Source organism: Lactuca virosa, chromosome 5 (assembly GCF_052849685.1).
Source record: "Lactuca virosa cultivar CGN04683 chromosome 5, Lactuca_virosa_CGN04683_v6, whole genome shotgun sequence".
In the NCBI taxonomy this organism is placed as follows: Eukaryota; Viridiplantae; Streptophyta; class Magnoliopsida; order Asterales; family Asteraceae; genus Lactuca; species Lactuca virosa.
The window spans coordinates 133,291,793-133,305,873 of NC_136430.1; the positions used below are offsets into that span (position 1 = coordinate 133,291,793).

At 40.5% G+C, this 14,081-nt stretch overlaps 1 non-coding gene across 1 annotated transcript; it reads left to right on the forward strand.

The window, feature by feature from the left end:
* The first annotated feature begins 3,998 nt into the window (after positions 1–3,998).
* Positions 3,999–4,105, forward strand: LOC145117905 (small nucleolar RNA R71). Its single transcript, XR_013712898.1, has one exon. It is a non-coding gene; the product is annotated as a small nucleolar RNA R71 (small nucleolar RNA).
* The last annotated feature ends 9,976 nt before the right edge of the window (positions 4,106–14,081 follow it).

The window sequence follows — 14,081 nt, forward strand, 5'->3', positions numbered from 1 at the left end:
GGGAAAGGGTCCCATGAAGTCAATCCCCCACACATCAAATATTTCACACACTTGGATGCTATGTTGGGGCATTTCATTTCAGGATGATATATTCCCCGCTCTTTGGCATGAGTCACATTCCTTGACATATTGAGCAACATCCTTAAAAATTGTAGGCCAATAGAATCCAATATCAAAAATATTCTTCGCGGTGTAATGTGCTCCATGATGTCCTCCGGCGGGTCCAGTATGGCAGTGTGCCAGAATTTCTTGAGTTTCCTTCCCGAATACACATCTTCTTATCATTCCATCCGCGCAGCTTCGGAAAAGGTATGGCTCGTCCCAAAAGTAGTATTTAATTTCCGAAAAGAATTTCTTCTTTTGTTGGCGAGTCAAATGTTTTGGGATGTATTTGGTTGCTAAATAATTCGCTATATCCGCAAACCATGGTACTTCTCCCGCTACTACCAAGGTATACTCATCGGGAAAATCATCCCCAATTTTATCTTCTTCTAACTTCTCCAAAAGTGGGTTCTCTAGTCTTGATAAATGATCGGAAGCTACGTTTTCCATCCCCTTTTTATCGCGTATTTCTATATCAAATTCTTGTAGAAGTAGAACCCAACGTATCAATCTAGGCTTCGCATCTTGTTTGGCAAATAGATACTTCAACGCGGAGTGATCGGTAAAAACGATTGTCTTGGATAAAACTAAGTATGGCCGGAACTTGTCAAAAGCATATACCACTGCTAACAGCTCCTTCTCGGTAGTAGTGTAGTTCTCTTGAGTCAGATTCAATGTCTTGCTTGCGTAGTAGATTGGTTGAAAATGTTTATCAACCCTTTGCCCTAAAACATCACCCACAACATAATCACTAGCATCACACATTAGCTCGAAAGGAAAATTCCAATTTGGCGCTATCATGATAGGAGTAGTGGTTAATTTTTCCTTTAGCAAATGAAATGCTTCATGACATTCCTTGGAAAAATCAAATGGGGTATCCTTCAAGAGTAATTGAGTCAAGGGCCTAGCAATCTTTGAAAAATCTTTAATAAATCGGCGATAAAATCCCGCATGGCCTAGAAAGCTTCTTACTCCCTTGACATTTGTTGGAGGTGGTAAATTGGCTATCGTATCGACCTTTGCTCTATCCACCTCTATCCCCTTCTTAGAGATCTTGTGACCCAACACAATTCCTTCCTTCACCATAAAATGACACTTCTCCCAATTGAGAACAAGGTTGGTCTTCTCACATCTTGCTAGCATTAGATCCAGGTTGGACAAGCAATCTTCAAAAGAGGACCCAAAAACCGAGAAGTCATCCATAAAAACCTCCATAAACCTTTCGATCATATCATGAAAGATAGCCATCATGCACCTTTGGAAAGTAGCTGGTGCATTGCATAACCCAAAAGGCATGCGTCTATATACAAATGTTCCACTCGGGCATGTAAAAGTGGTATTCTCTTGGTCTTGTGGGTCGATTGGAATTTGAAAGTACCCCGAAAACCCATCGAGAAAACAATAATAAAGGTGACCGAAAAGCCTCTCAAGCATTTGATCGATAAAAGGCAATGGAAAGTGATCCTAGCATGTGGCCTCATTTAGCTTCCTATAGTCGATGCAAACTCGCAACTCGGTTACCGTCCTTGTTGGAATTAATTCGTTGTTTTCAATAGCCACTACCGTCATACCTCCTTTCTTCGGAACCACTTGGACCGGACTCACCCATGGGCTATCGGAGATTGAATAAATGATTCTGGCATCTAGTAATTTCACCACCTCCTTTTTCACAACTTCTTGCATGTTCGGGTTGAGTCTTCTTTGGCGTTGTACTACAGCTTTTGATCCATCTTCTAAGTTGATTTTGTGGGAACAATAGGCCGGACGAATTCCCTTTATGTCGGTTATATTCCATGCTATAGCACCTTGCCACTTCTTTAGTACACCCACAAGGCTCTCCTTCTCATGTTTAGCCAAATCAGCAGCTATAATTACAGGTTTTTGCTGGCCATCTTCAAGAAATGCGTACTCCAAGTGATCTGGTAGTGCCTTGAGCTCAGTTTTTGTGTTCTGAATGCTGAACACGTCGAGTCCAGTTACGGGACTCGTTGAGTCCGGTGAAAATCTGCGACTGTTCGGGGTTCTTCGAATGGACTCGCCGAGTCGGTCGAGGCTACTCGGCGAGTCGGTCTTTCTGCACTTCTGATCAGATCGTCATACTCAGCTTCCTCGAGCAGTCTTTCTAACTCCATCAGGTCCCTTTCAGCATCAAACTCTTCTTCAAATGAGACAGTGGACTTGCTTTGTTTTTCTTCTTTCCAATCTTCCAACAATTCTTCCAACATGTCAATTGAAAATGTCGTGTCATCACTACTCCTTGCATGTTTCATGGCTTGATCAACTCCGAAATTGACTGATTCGTCTCCTACCCGAAGGGTAAGTTTAGAATCTCGCATGTCGACGATAGCGCTTGCTGTATTGAGAAAACGTCTTCCTAATATGATCGGGACTTGGGGATCCGCTTCCATGTCTATAACTATAAAGTCCACGGGGAACACGAACTTGTCCACCTTCACCAAAAGATCTTCACAAATTCCCCTAGGAAATGTAACCGTTTTGTTTGCTAGGTGGATTGCCATACGAATAGGTCTTGGCTCGGGAAGATCTAACTTTTTGAAAAACGAATAAGGCATGAGATTTACACTTGCCCCTGAATCAGCTAATGCATATATGGTATCTAAGTTTCCAAATTGGCAAGGCAATGTTAAACTCCTCGGATCCCCTTTCTTTTTAGGAAGCTTGTTCAACATAGCAGCTGAACAGTTCTCGTTTATGACCACCTTCTTCACTTCTTCCATCTTCCTTCTATTAGTTAGAAGCTCCTTGAGAAATTTGGCATATTTTGGCATTTGAGCAACCGCTTCTATGAATGGTAAATTAATTTGAAGAGCCTTTATGTGTTCTAGAAACTTCTGGTAGTCTTCTTCATTCTTTTCTTGTCTAGCTCGGACTTAAATGGCAGTGGAGGCTGATATGGTTTAACAAGAGGTTTATTTTTCTGATCAGGTGTCGGAGTCGTCGAGTCCATATCGTGGACTCGGCGAGTAGGGTCTGGGTTCAGCTAGGTCTGATCTTGATTCTGCCCTTCTGCCTCCTTCTCTTGCACCGGTTTCGGATCTTCGTTTTGAATAGGGGCCAGAGGGGTTATAATCTTCCCACTCCTAGTTGTGACAATGTTTATATGTGCGCCTTTCAGGTTACTTTCGGTATTGCTTGGAAGTCCACCCGGCCTTCTCTCATTCACTTGTTGTGCAAGTTGCCCTAGCTGCTTTTCTATGTTGAGAATAGATGCTTGCTAATTCCTAAGCAAAGCTTGTTGATCTTTCATCATAAGTTGGTGTTCTCTCAACATATTTTGTTGATCTTTAAGTGTAGCTTCGGTATCATTGTGTCGTTTCTCGGATGCGGCTACGAATCTTGTAAGCATGTCTTCCAAATCTGATTTCTTTTCATGTACCGGTTCCTCCTTTTGGTAGAAGCCTCTATCTTTTTGCTTCTACTTTTCTTCCCTTGTCTTTTTGTACTCTTCATATGGTAGCCATTCTTTCCTTGGTTTTCGCCAATTATCATCAAGCCTATCACCACTTGAATAGCACACTTGTACCTTCCGGTTCCCATTCTCATCAAGATCACAATCTTTTGTAAGGTGAGGCCCTCTACAGTTTTCACATCCTACCCTAATAGCATGGATGGATTGGTCCAACTTAGTCATTCTTCGGTCCATGCTTTCCAACTTTGCCATCATTGCTGCCATTTCATCGGTAATGGAATTCACCGCCCCTCGAGTCAAGTCATTCCTTGGGTTATGGTATTCTCTAGAGTGCTTAGAGAATTCTTCAATTAGTTCTTTGATCACCGGGGGTGCCTTCTTTGTGAGGGGTCCTTACGAGTGAAGGAGCTGCCTAGTTGTTACATTGACTCCATCATAGAAAATGGAGACTTCTTGTTGGCTATTAAGATCATAATGTGGGCAATTCCTTAGTAGACCTTTGTATCTCTCCCATGCCTCATAAAGGGACTCTCCAGCTTGTTGTTCAAAGTTGGCAATAGCCTTCTTCAACTTGGCTATTTTTGAAGGTGGGCAAAACTGGTCAATAAATTCTTCTTTCATCTTAGCCCATGTAGTGATGGATCCGGGAGGGAGTGACTTGAGCCAATCCTTTGCATCACCTTTGAATGTAACTGGAAGCATACGAAGCAGCTGGGTTTCGCGAGGCACATTTGGAACATTAAAATAATCAGCTACATCATTGACTTCATCTAAGTGTTTATAGGCATCTTCGTGGTCTTTTCCGTAGAAGGGGATCTCCTTTAGTTGAGCAAGTATGTGACCCTTAAGCTCAAAAGTGGCAGTCGCGGGAATTGCGGGTTGCACAAGTCCCGGGCCGGTATCATCTCGTATCCTCTTATTCCATTCGCCCATGGGAACTTCATCGATGTTCGCCATGGTGTTGTCAAAGTCACCTTCTAGATCGCTACCTTCTTCAAATTCGCTTTCTTCCCTTTCGGACTCGTTCACGATGTCTTCCTTGATTGGGTCTTCGTTTGCCAAGCAAGAAGTGCTGGATGCTCCTGATTTGCTGTTCTTTTTCTTGCTAAAAACGGATTTGAGATTCTTCAAAGGTGAGTTCTTTGAAGAAGCGGATTCTCCAACGGCTTTTCCTTTGTTCTTCTTTAGAGCGGACTCCGGGTCTTCAAGTGGAGGAACCAAAGTCGTATTGGATCCTCGGGTCATGTAACAACTGCAACCAAAGTAAGAAAAACGCGTAAAAGGAACAAAAAGAAAATAAAAATAAAAAGTGCAAAACTGCGATGGACTCGCCGAGTAGCTTCGACTGCACTCGGCGAGTTCAAGGCAGAAACAAAAAAAATTTCAAATTAAATTTCTAAAACAGAAAAATATTAAAACTACTCCTAATAACTAAATTACCTAAAAATAACTTTGTGCAAGATAAATCTCACACAAAGGATCGATAAAACTAGAAATTAATGCTAATTTTTGAACCGTCCCCGGCAACGGCGCCAAAAACTTGATGTGTGTAAACTCAACTAGTTTTAATCCTAATCCACATAATTTTTGAACCTCTTGCTGGATGTACAGACATTGGCGTAATGTCCATTCTTCCCATACTTGAAACAAGTCACCACTTCGTAGCATCTCCCATAGTTCTTCAGCGGTGCATTTGGCTTTGTAACTCCTCTCCTCTTTGGGCAGTCTTGCTTGAGGTGCCCTTCCTCATCACATTCGTAACACACCCTGGTGTTGAATGTACACTCATCAGTGTAATGCCCATGCTTTCCACACTTGAAACAAGTTACTTTTTTGTAGTTGATGTATGTAAACTCAACTAGTTTTAATCCTACTTTTAATTATGAAATTGACACACAAAGGCAGTGGATCTATCAATTGTGGTGTAGTTAAATAAGTAGGGTATCGAACTCAGGGAACGGAAAATTAAAACTAAAAACTAGAATTAACTAAAAACAAGTAATAGAAAATAGGGGGTTCTCTAGTTTTGCAAGACTAGAAACTTAACTAAAACTTAAGTACTCAACTAAAAGCTGAAAACACGTAAAACAAACTAAATTCAATGATCAAAAAGGGTTTCTGTTTAGGTTCAACTCAATTACTCCTATGGTTAATTTTTGTGATAATATAATAGATTAATTGTTATTGGTTACCAACTCTGGTGATTAGATTCGCATTCGCTATTACTAATCCTTAGAAAACATACCAATTCAAACAATGGGCAGTTGATTAAACTAATAGATTTCCTAGGTTAATTATTCGGGTTAAATAAGACTTGTAGCTAGCTAATTAAATTTGGTGGTTCAATTAACCTCTTGTTGATGGTGTATCACACAAGCTCACACATTAATTTACCCATTCTCTAATTAATCCTAGTTTCATGTTCATTATTCCTAGGCATATAGTATTGTGTTCACATAAATTATATGAGATAAGAAATTAAGAGATGTTCATGCAGCTTAATCACTTAGCAATTAACAGAAAATAGTTATGGTTAATGCATAAGGGTCTTTAACAAGCTTAATTTAACAATATCACCAACTAACAATTAATCAAAAGAGTAAATTAAACCATAGGAGCAAAATTGTTTCCCCAAACAGAAACTAACGAAATTAGTTCATGATTTCAGTGTATGAAAGCTTAAAAACGAATTCTAATAATCCTAACATAATTCAATTCAAAAGAAAAGTGGAAAATTAAACCTAAAGTGCCTTAATCTCTTAAGAATGAAGGATTAGGGTTCTTCAATCGTTCTTCTGATCTCTAGCAAGTTCCTTAGTCGCCAAGTAAGTTCTCCAAAAAGCCAGAGAGTCCTGAATTCGTGTTTGTGAAGTCTATTTATAATTCTCTCAAAACAAGGGCTACTCGTCGAGTAGATAACTGACTCGTCGAGTCCCCCTTAAGGAATACGTATTCGGCAAGGACTCCACGTATTGCTTCGCGAACCTTCGTGTCTACTCGTCGAGTAGACGACCCTACTCGCCGAGTAGGGTCAGAATTAAGCCTTTTTTCTTCTTCCTTCCATTCCTGAGCTTTCGATCGCGACTCCTGCTTCCTTTTGCTTCCGAGCACGACTTCTGGACTGAAAATATAATTCAAACATTATTAAGTACCTTTTGTCCATAATATGCGAATAATTAGCTAATAATTGATAAAAATCTATACTAAATATATGGCTAAATATGCAAATATCAGTAGTACCTCCCATAGTGTTTCAGCGGTACACTTGGCTTTGTAGCTCTCATCGGGCATTCTTGCTTAAAGTGTCCCTCTTTACTACACTTGAAGCAAACTTCTTCCTCGGTTGGGCATTCTTGGGCATAGTGATCAGTCTTCCCGCATTTGAAGCAGGTCACTTCCTTAGGGCATCTCCCGTTGTGTTTCCTTCCGTACTTGTCACACCATTTTGCTTCACCTCCCCCTCCAGACTTTGAGAACATGTAGTTCTTTTCAGACCTTGAAGACCCCTCAAATTTCCTCTTCGTTCCAGCTTCAACCATGTTGGCGATCCTATCGTTGATCATTTCTTTGACAGACTTAGCAGCCCAGATGGTTGCCTGGCGTACTGGCACAGTAAGTTCGTCCTTATTTTGCTGAAGTAATCCTCTTGTCTCTACCATCTGACGATCCAACATCATCTGCACCATTTCTTGTACTCCTGCCATCGTGATCGTCTCGGGTGCAGTTGCTACCTCTGGCACATGCTCAATCACTGGTGGCTTGGGCTGCGGGTTACCGCTTCCAAATCCGCTTCTAGTGCTCACCATGTTGATCTATGCACCAAATCAGACGTTCGGTGTGGAGTGTCAAGAATTTAGATAGATAAGACTTAATTTACGATTGACGTGTAATTGTCCCTATCACTCCGAAAAGTTACATGCCAGTTCTAATACCGTAATTAAACGTTTAGAAATCTGAACACATAAAGCTTCCAGATCCGGACGGCAACAAACCATAGATCCGATCATATAATGCATATCAAAAATCATTTAGCACATAAAATCATATTAGGCATTTTTCCTAGATAAGCTAGTGCTTGTGTCTATTCAGGTGTATTACCTAAATTTTATTAGACACACTCCTCACAATCATTGCTTAGCATTCCAAGTTTAAGTCTAAAAATAAATCCTTATTCCTAGTTCGCTTAAACTAATGCTCTGATACCAACTGTGACATCCCCATTTTCACGGCCAGAAAAGACCGATTTTGTTTATGCTTCATAAAAATCAGAGTACTTCTTTTAGTAAAAATGTTGCAGAATTTGTTCCAAGTAAAACATGATAAATACGTTATCAAGCATTTCCGAAGAAATGTATTTTTATTCATTTTAAAACTTTGGGATGTCATCGTTAATACAGAAACATAAGCATAAACAGAACTTACATTCATTATCACTAGTGATTTATATCTCCTTAATCTCTCAGTGTAATGTCACTTCATATCGACACCTGTGATTCAAATAAGCTTGAGTGGGTCAGGTTGGGAAACCTAGTGAGTACATAGGGTTTTCAACCCACAATAATATAATTATTATGTTTAAACATCAAACAATCAACCCAATTACCCATCCCCATTATGTTCTTTACTCTCAAGGATCTACCCTAAGAATCGACCAGTCCTCCTTAATTCATTCCTAAGGTTCATCTTAAGGAAACGGCACAAAATCCATCGTTGCCAGGCTTTACTCAACATGCATTAAGTCGCATAGTCGCCAGGGTTTATGCACTAAGTCTCATAGTCGCTAGGGGTATCTCGTTTATCGACAATATCGTTTCCGAGAATCCACTCGCAATACATGTCAATGGGTTTTTAGAGTACAGCTGGTGAATACACAATTCAAATACACCTACAGGTTGCGAGCCTGCTAGTGTTCCACTGGACTGTCTAGAATAGTCCGTGGTTGTCATCCATACTCTGCTAGATGACGGGCCCAACACTTGGGTAAAAGGCTTCTCTCATGGTTCACCTCTCACCCTTATATCATGGTCTATATCACCTCTCATCATTTTGTTTTTGTTACACATCAACTATTACATCTACCCATGTTTTACCCAACACATTTTGTAGATATAAAATACATATACAGTTTAAATTATTTAAAACATGTATAAAATCTTTCATCCAGCATAGATAGTAAGTATACAGATAATATGCACACACAACACGTAATTTATATAAAATACTTCATATCTATGTGTAAGCTGAAAGTAACTATGCACTCACTTGATAAGGTGGTGACTCGACATTCGGACAGCACTTCGTTATCTCAAAACAATTTTCCCTTGACAAAACCTAGTATGAATACCACTAGGGTTTAGTCTACCGTTAACCGCGACTAATTAATAGTCTAGCTATTATTATTATTATATAAGTGTTAAGCAACACTCTATATAACTCATAATAATAGCCCAAATAATTATTTTAAGGTCGTAATAATGTTACTATAATTAATTAGAAGCTATATTGAAAATATCGTAGGCGTAGCTCACTTACAACGGGTTTTCTTAAAACTCGGGCTTTACTCGGAGTAGCATTTCCGAACCGAAAGACCTTTTTTTCTCGAGGCTCCGGGAGCCCCGGGGCTCCTTCGGGTGCTAGGGGTTAACCTAGGCTTTAGGGGGGGTTAGAAACCCTAGAGAGAGAAAGTAGTGAGAGAAAGAATGAATTTTGGTGTGATTTCCTCGGCAGCCTTCGCAGCCCTTTTATAGGCGCCAACCTTGGACGTACTCTGGGCGTAGTCCTTGGCTTACGCGGGGCGTAACTTTGGATAGGGTCCAGCTCGCATACAGCTGGCACGCACCCGGACTCGGAAAGGATAAGGCCGAGGTACGCTGGGCGTACCCAACCTCGGACGCGAGGCGTAGCGAAGGGTGATGCATCGTTCATCGGATGCGAGGATGATCTTCATCGGACGGCCCAAATCGAGCCACGTCATCACTATCGCAAGAGGTTTAGCAAATTTCACCCTCAACTTCAAAAATTCGTATCTTTGGCATACGAGCTCTGTTTTCGACGTTCTCTATATCCAAGCGTAGGCGGGAACGTACTCTACAACTTTCATTTAGACTCTGTCGGCTAATTTTGACATTATTTTAAAAGTTATATTTTTAACAGGTCGGGACAAGATTGGTCCGTTAAAAATTCATAACTTCTTCATCCGACGTCTGTTTTCGTCTGTCTTTTTATCGTTATGCTAATATTAACGAGATCTTCAATTGTCATTTAGGTTGTGCCGGCTAAAAACCGCTCGATCTAATATTCGAACTTCCGGCTGTACACTACTAAGCCGAAACTTCGAAAAATCATAACTTCCTCATACGAAGTCAAATTTGGGCGTTCTTTTTATGGACACTCTCGGTTTAACATATTCTACGACTTTCATTTAGATCGCTAAGTCTAATAGTCGCTCTATCGTAAATTCACTATTTACGCTTCCCGGTGTCGCGCCGGTTCCGTCGTGAAACTTCGACGAGTCATAACTTCTTCGTTATAACTCGGATTTCGGCGTTCTTTATATGTACGGAACCCTTGTAACATATACTACCACTTGGTTAAGATTATTACTTCTGAATAATCTTCCATCTAAAACTCATTTTTGATGCTCATTGTCTCTAAATTGACTAGCCCGAATGTGCGGGCGTTATACCACCATAGTAAGGCGCCAAAGCTCCTGTTCAAGCTTCTGAATCTCGCCCCTTGGGCAATACTCTCGCAGTACCATTTGCTTCAGGTTCTGCCAACCCATGGAGTTTACCTCCACCAGAGTTAGTGACTTGACGTGGCCATTCCACCACGTTAGGGCTCGTTCGGAGAAAGTACAGGCGACAAATTTTACTTTTCTCTCTTCGGGGCATGAGCAGATCTCGAATACGGCTTCCGTTTTCTCTATCCATTGGGATAGAGCCATTACTCCCCCGGTTCCATTAAAGGGGATGAGTTTGCTGTTGGTGAAGTCCTTGTAAGTACATTCCCTAGAACGACCCTGGTTTTGGCCATTAGTAGAGCTATTTATTCCTCCTCCTGATCCGTTGTTACTCATTTGTGCCATTGCTGCGGTTACGACAGCTGTTACAGCAACCTGAAAGGTAGCAGTATCCATCGATGGAGGTGGTGGTGGAGGTGGTGTTGGTGCTCCTGCAGTATTGAAGCGTCGGGGATTCCTTCTTGGCGGCATGATTCTGCCATAAGTTAAGAGACGAATTCTTGATAAGTCTTTAGAAATGATTATGGAAAGTCTTAGTATTATATGTTTTGTGTTCCGAACATTATCGAGTTTTGTAAGTAATTGAAAACTCACACTAATAAGTGTATGATTTCCTTAGTATTTTAAGAACTTAATGGAATACTCAAAGAAATAATAAATGCGTGTCAATCTCATCGATATTAATATTTGATACAACGATCAGGAAAATTTGACCTTACATAGGTCTTGGATACATCAATGAAAGTGGGAAAATTTTGACAGCATTCGGACCCCTGGATTGTGCACTCACAATCCGTCGGGTTTACATTTTAAAAAGAAAGAGTAACACCAACGCTTAGTCGATAATTATATACATAATTCCAGAAGTACGTGCTTTACTCCGAGCGGGTGGTACGTTGCGGACCGTGGTATGTGGTTGTGGAAGTCTGAGCTCGGGCTATTGACGTTCATCCTCGATGATGCGCCTCTCCATTATGGCTTGGCTTTTACAATATTCCGTTACTTCGGCTCTAGCAGCAGTAATGTCCTTCTGAAGGGAAAAGGTGTGCTCTATTGTTCGCTCATGTTCTTCGTCAAGATGACGAAGACGTATTGCAGTGACAGCAGCAGTGGCCCCAATGTCCAAGAGTTGGCTGTCATTCACTCTTGCTTGCTCGCCTTGGTTGGCAATGCGACGAACCATGACAGGGAGTGCCCTGTCAGCCGAACCCCCGTTGTTGAGGTTATAAAAGCCTCGTTCCATGCCGTAAGGTGGTCGTTGTCCTTGTTCCTTGCTCCATCGTTTCAGATCCACAGCCCAGCGGGCGCCGGGCCCTGAATGTTCCTTCGTGGATTTGTTGCTCCTCAGGGAGGATTGTAGACCTCTGGTTCCGAGTCAGTGCTCCCTCCATCTCCTTCCTCTTCTGAATCTTCGTCTGGGTCTTCCTCGGGATCCTCTTCGGAATCCTCTTCTGGCTCTTCCTCGGGAATCTCTTCGGGATCTTCTTCTGGGTCCTCCTCAATCCAGCCTCCATTACCCTGGTTAGGGTAGTAGAGATCCCCGGGAATGTGAAATCCTGCCATTTCGTCTGGTCGAGAATAGAGGTAAGAGAACTATATATAAAACTTGGGAGTAAAAAGGGTAATTTTTTTTTGATAAGGATAATTCTATTTATTTGATGATTCCTATTTCTAACTAAATATCGAGGTTCGCACGATTATAACAGTTCTCGTAGTTTTATAAAATACTCCTATAGTATTTTAAATTTGTAAGTCTTATTCTAGTATTTTATTTGGTATGTTTTTGACTTGTTGCTCACTACGACCATTCTCCGACATACGTTGGTCACATCTAGAATAAATATAGTTGATCAAGCTATATTAATTCTCGATCTGATTACATACTCCGAGACCTAATCGTAGCGTCCCAACATGTCTTAATACTTTTGTAACATTTTAGCTATGATACTAGACCGATGCATGCATGTACTTATACTTTTATAAAACTAGTATTTTATTTTCATTAAAAGTATAGTTTGTGAAAACGTTTTGTCAGAGGACTTTAGTCCCTTTGCATTTATAGTTTGTATATCTTATGTGGTTCGATATACTTAGTTCACTATAAACAATGCTCTGATACCAATCTGTCACACCCCCAAACCAGAATGGTGGAAACATTCGGGGGCGGATGACTTCACGTAGTATCATAACAGTTGAATATTTGTAAAGAAAGTAACACAACCATCATAAATATAATTTAAAAGTTACATTGTTGCATGATACATGTTCCAAAAGAATACTACAAATATGATGATTTAATAAGTTTTGATAATTGACGCCTTAGCATTCCTTTTCCAAAAGCTGATGTTTTACCTGTATTACTGATTCCCTGAGAAATACAAGTAATTTTGAAAAAGTGTAAACAATTAAGTTGGTAAGTTCATAAGCGTTTTTGTACTAAAATTATATGCCTTTCGGTAAAAATAACTGAGCGTGTTTCTAGAAAATCCAATATTTTCCATGTATGTGTGGTAGTTTGAAAAAGTTCCAAAGACTGGAATGCATAAGTATCTTCCGTACTAAAAATGGTGTAAGTTGATTTATACATTTATAATGTAATTACTGAATGCATTTAATAGTCTCGTAAATCAGAGATATTTTGATACTCCATGTGAGTTTTATAACCATGCTGTTGACCCAGACTGCCTGTAACAACGTTCTTCAGGCGTTGCAGTGTTATGACGTTTGTCATCCCAGACCCGCCGGTCTAACTGTAGCTAACAGTTTAGGTGCGGGATTGTCAATCCCGTATAGATCTATACACAAGTATCACACTCTACCTACAAGAGATTATGGTTTATAATACAGGACTTCAATGCGTACTTGAGAGTACGGGGAAGCTGGATGTCTCACAAAACTTAGTATCAATAGATTTACGGAATGAAAAGTCCATATTTCCTGTAAATGAAAGTATTTCCTTTTTATAATGTTTACGTAAAGATGTCGTGAATAACTTGTAAACTATACCCATTATAGTTTTTCGAAAGTGTGTTCCGTTTGGTGATAAAAATTCGGTGTAATACCAACTTTGCATGTAAAGTGTAACGTTGGTAGTAATGTTGTTTAACATTTATAAACAAAACGTAGGTAAAGTATTTGAAAACATATGTAACAATGCGTATTTAAACATAAGTTTTTCTCGTGTTTCACTTGTATTTCCCCCCCCCCTAAAACATGAAAAAGACGTGAAAATGTAGGGGTATGAACTCACCTAGAAAGTGTGGTGATTTGAAGAAAACGAGATTTTCTCGGGCAGCACTTCGACCGGGAAGTGGTAAGTTTCTCGGGATTCTCGGAGCTTCGGACCTTCGTCGGAACTTGGGCATGTAACCGGAGTGTCGGGGTCGTCTTGGGATGCTTAATGCAGAGTAGAAGTGAGAGAGAGAAGAGAATTGAGCAAGAGAAGTCGGAACCCTCGCATCTTATTTATAGGGTGAAATTCTGGGACTCACGTCGTGAGCATGGGATGGCTCACGTCGTGAGTTTGGTCTGTAGACGTGACGCCTGGTGGTCTAGCTCTGGCTCACATCAGTCATAGACTCACGTCGTCAGTCTCTTGCTCACGTCGTCAGTCTTCGGATAAGGTTTGTTTGCGTGCCCCGAACTTAGAAAATAGCTCGATCTTAGAAAAATCATAACTTCCTCATACGAAGTCAGATTTGGGCGTTCTTTTTATGCACGTTTACGGTTTAACATAATCTACGACTTTCGTTTAGATACCTAAGGCTAAAAAGTATTTTATTGAAATTTCACTTTTTACACTTGACA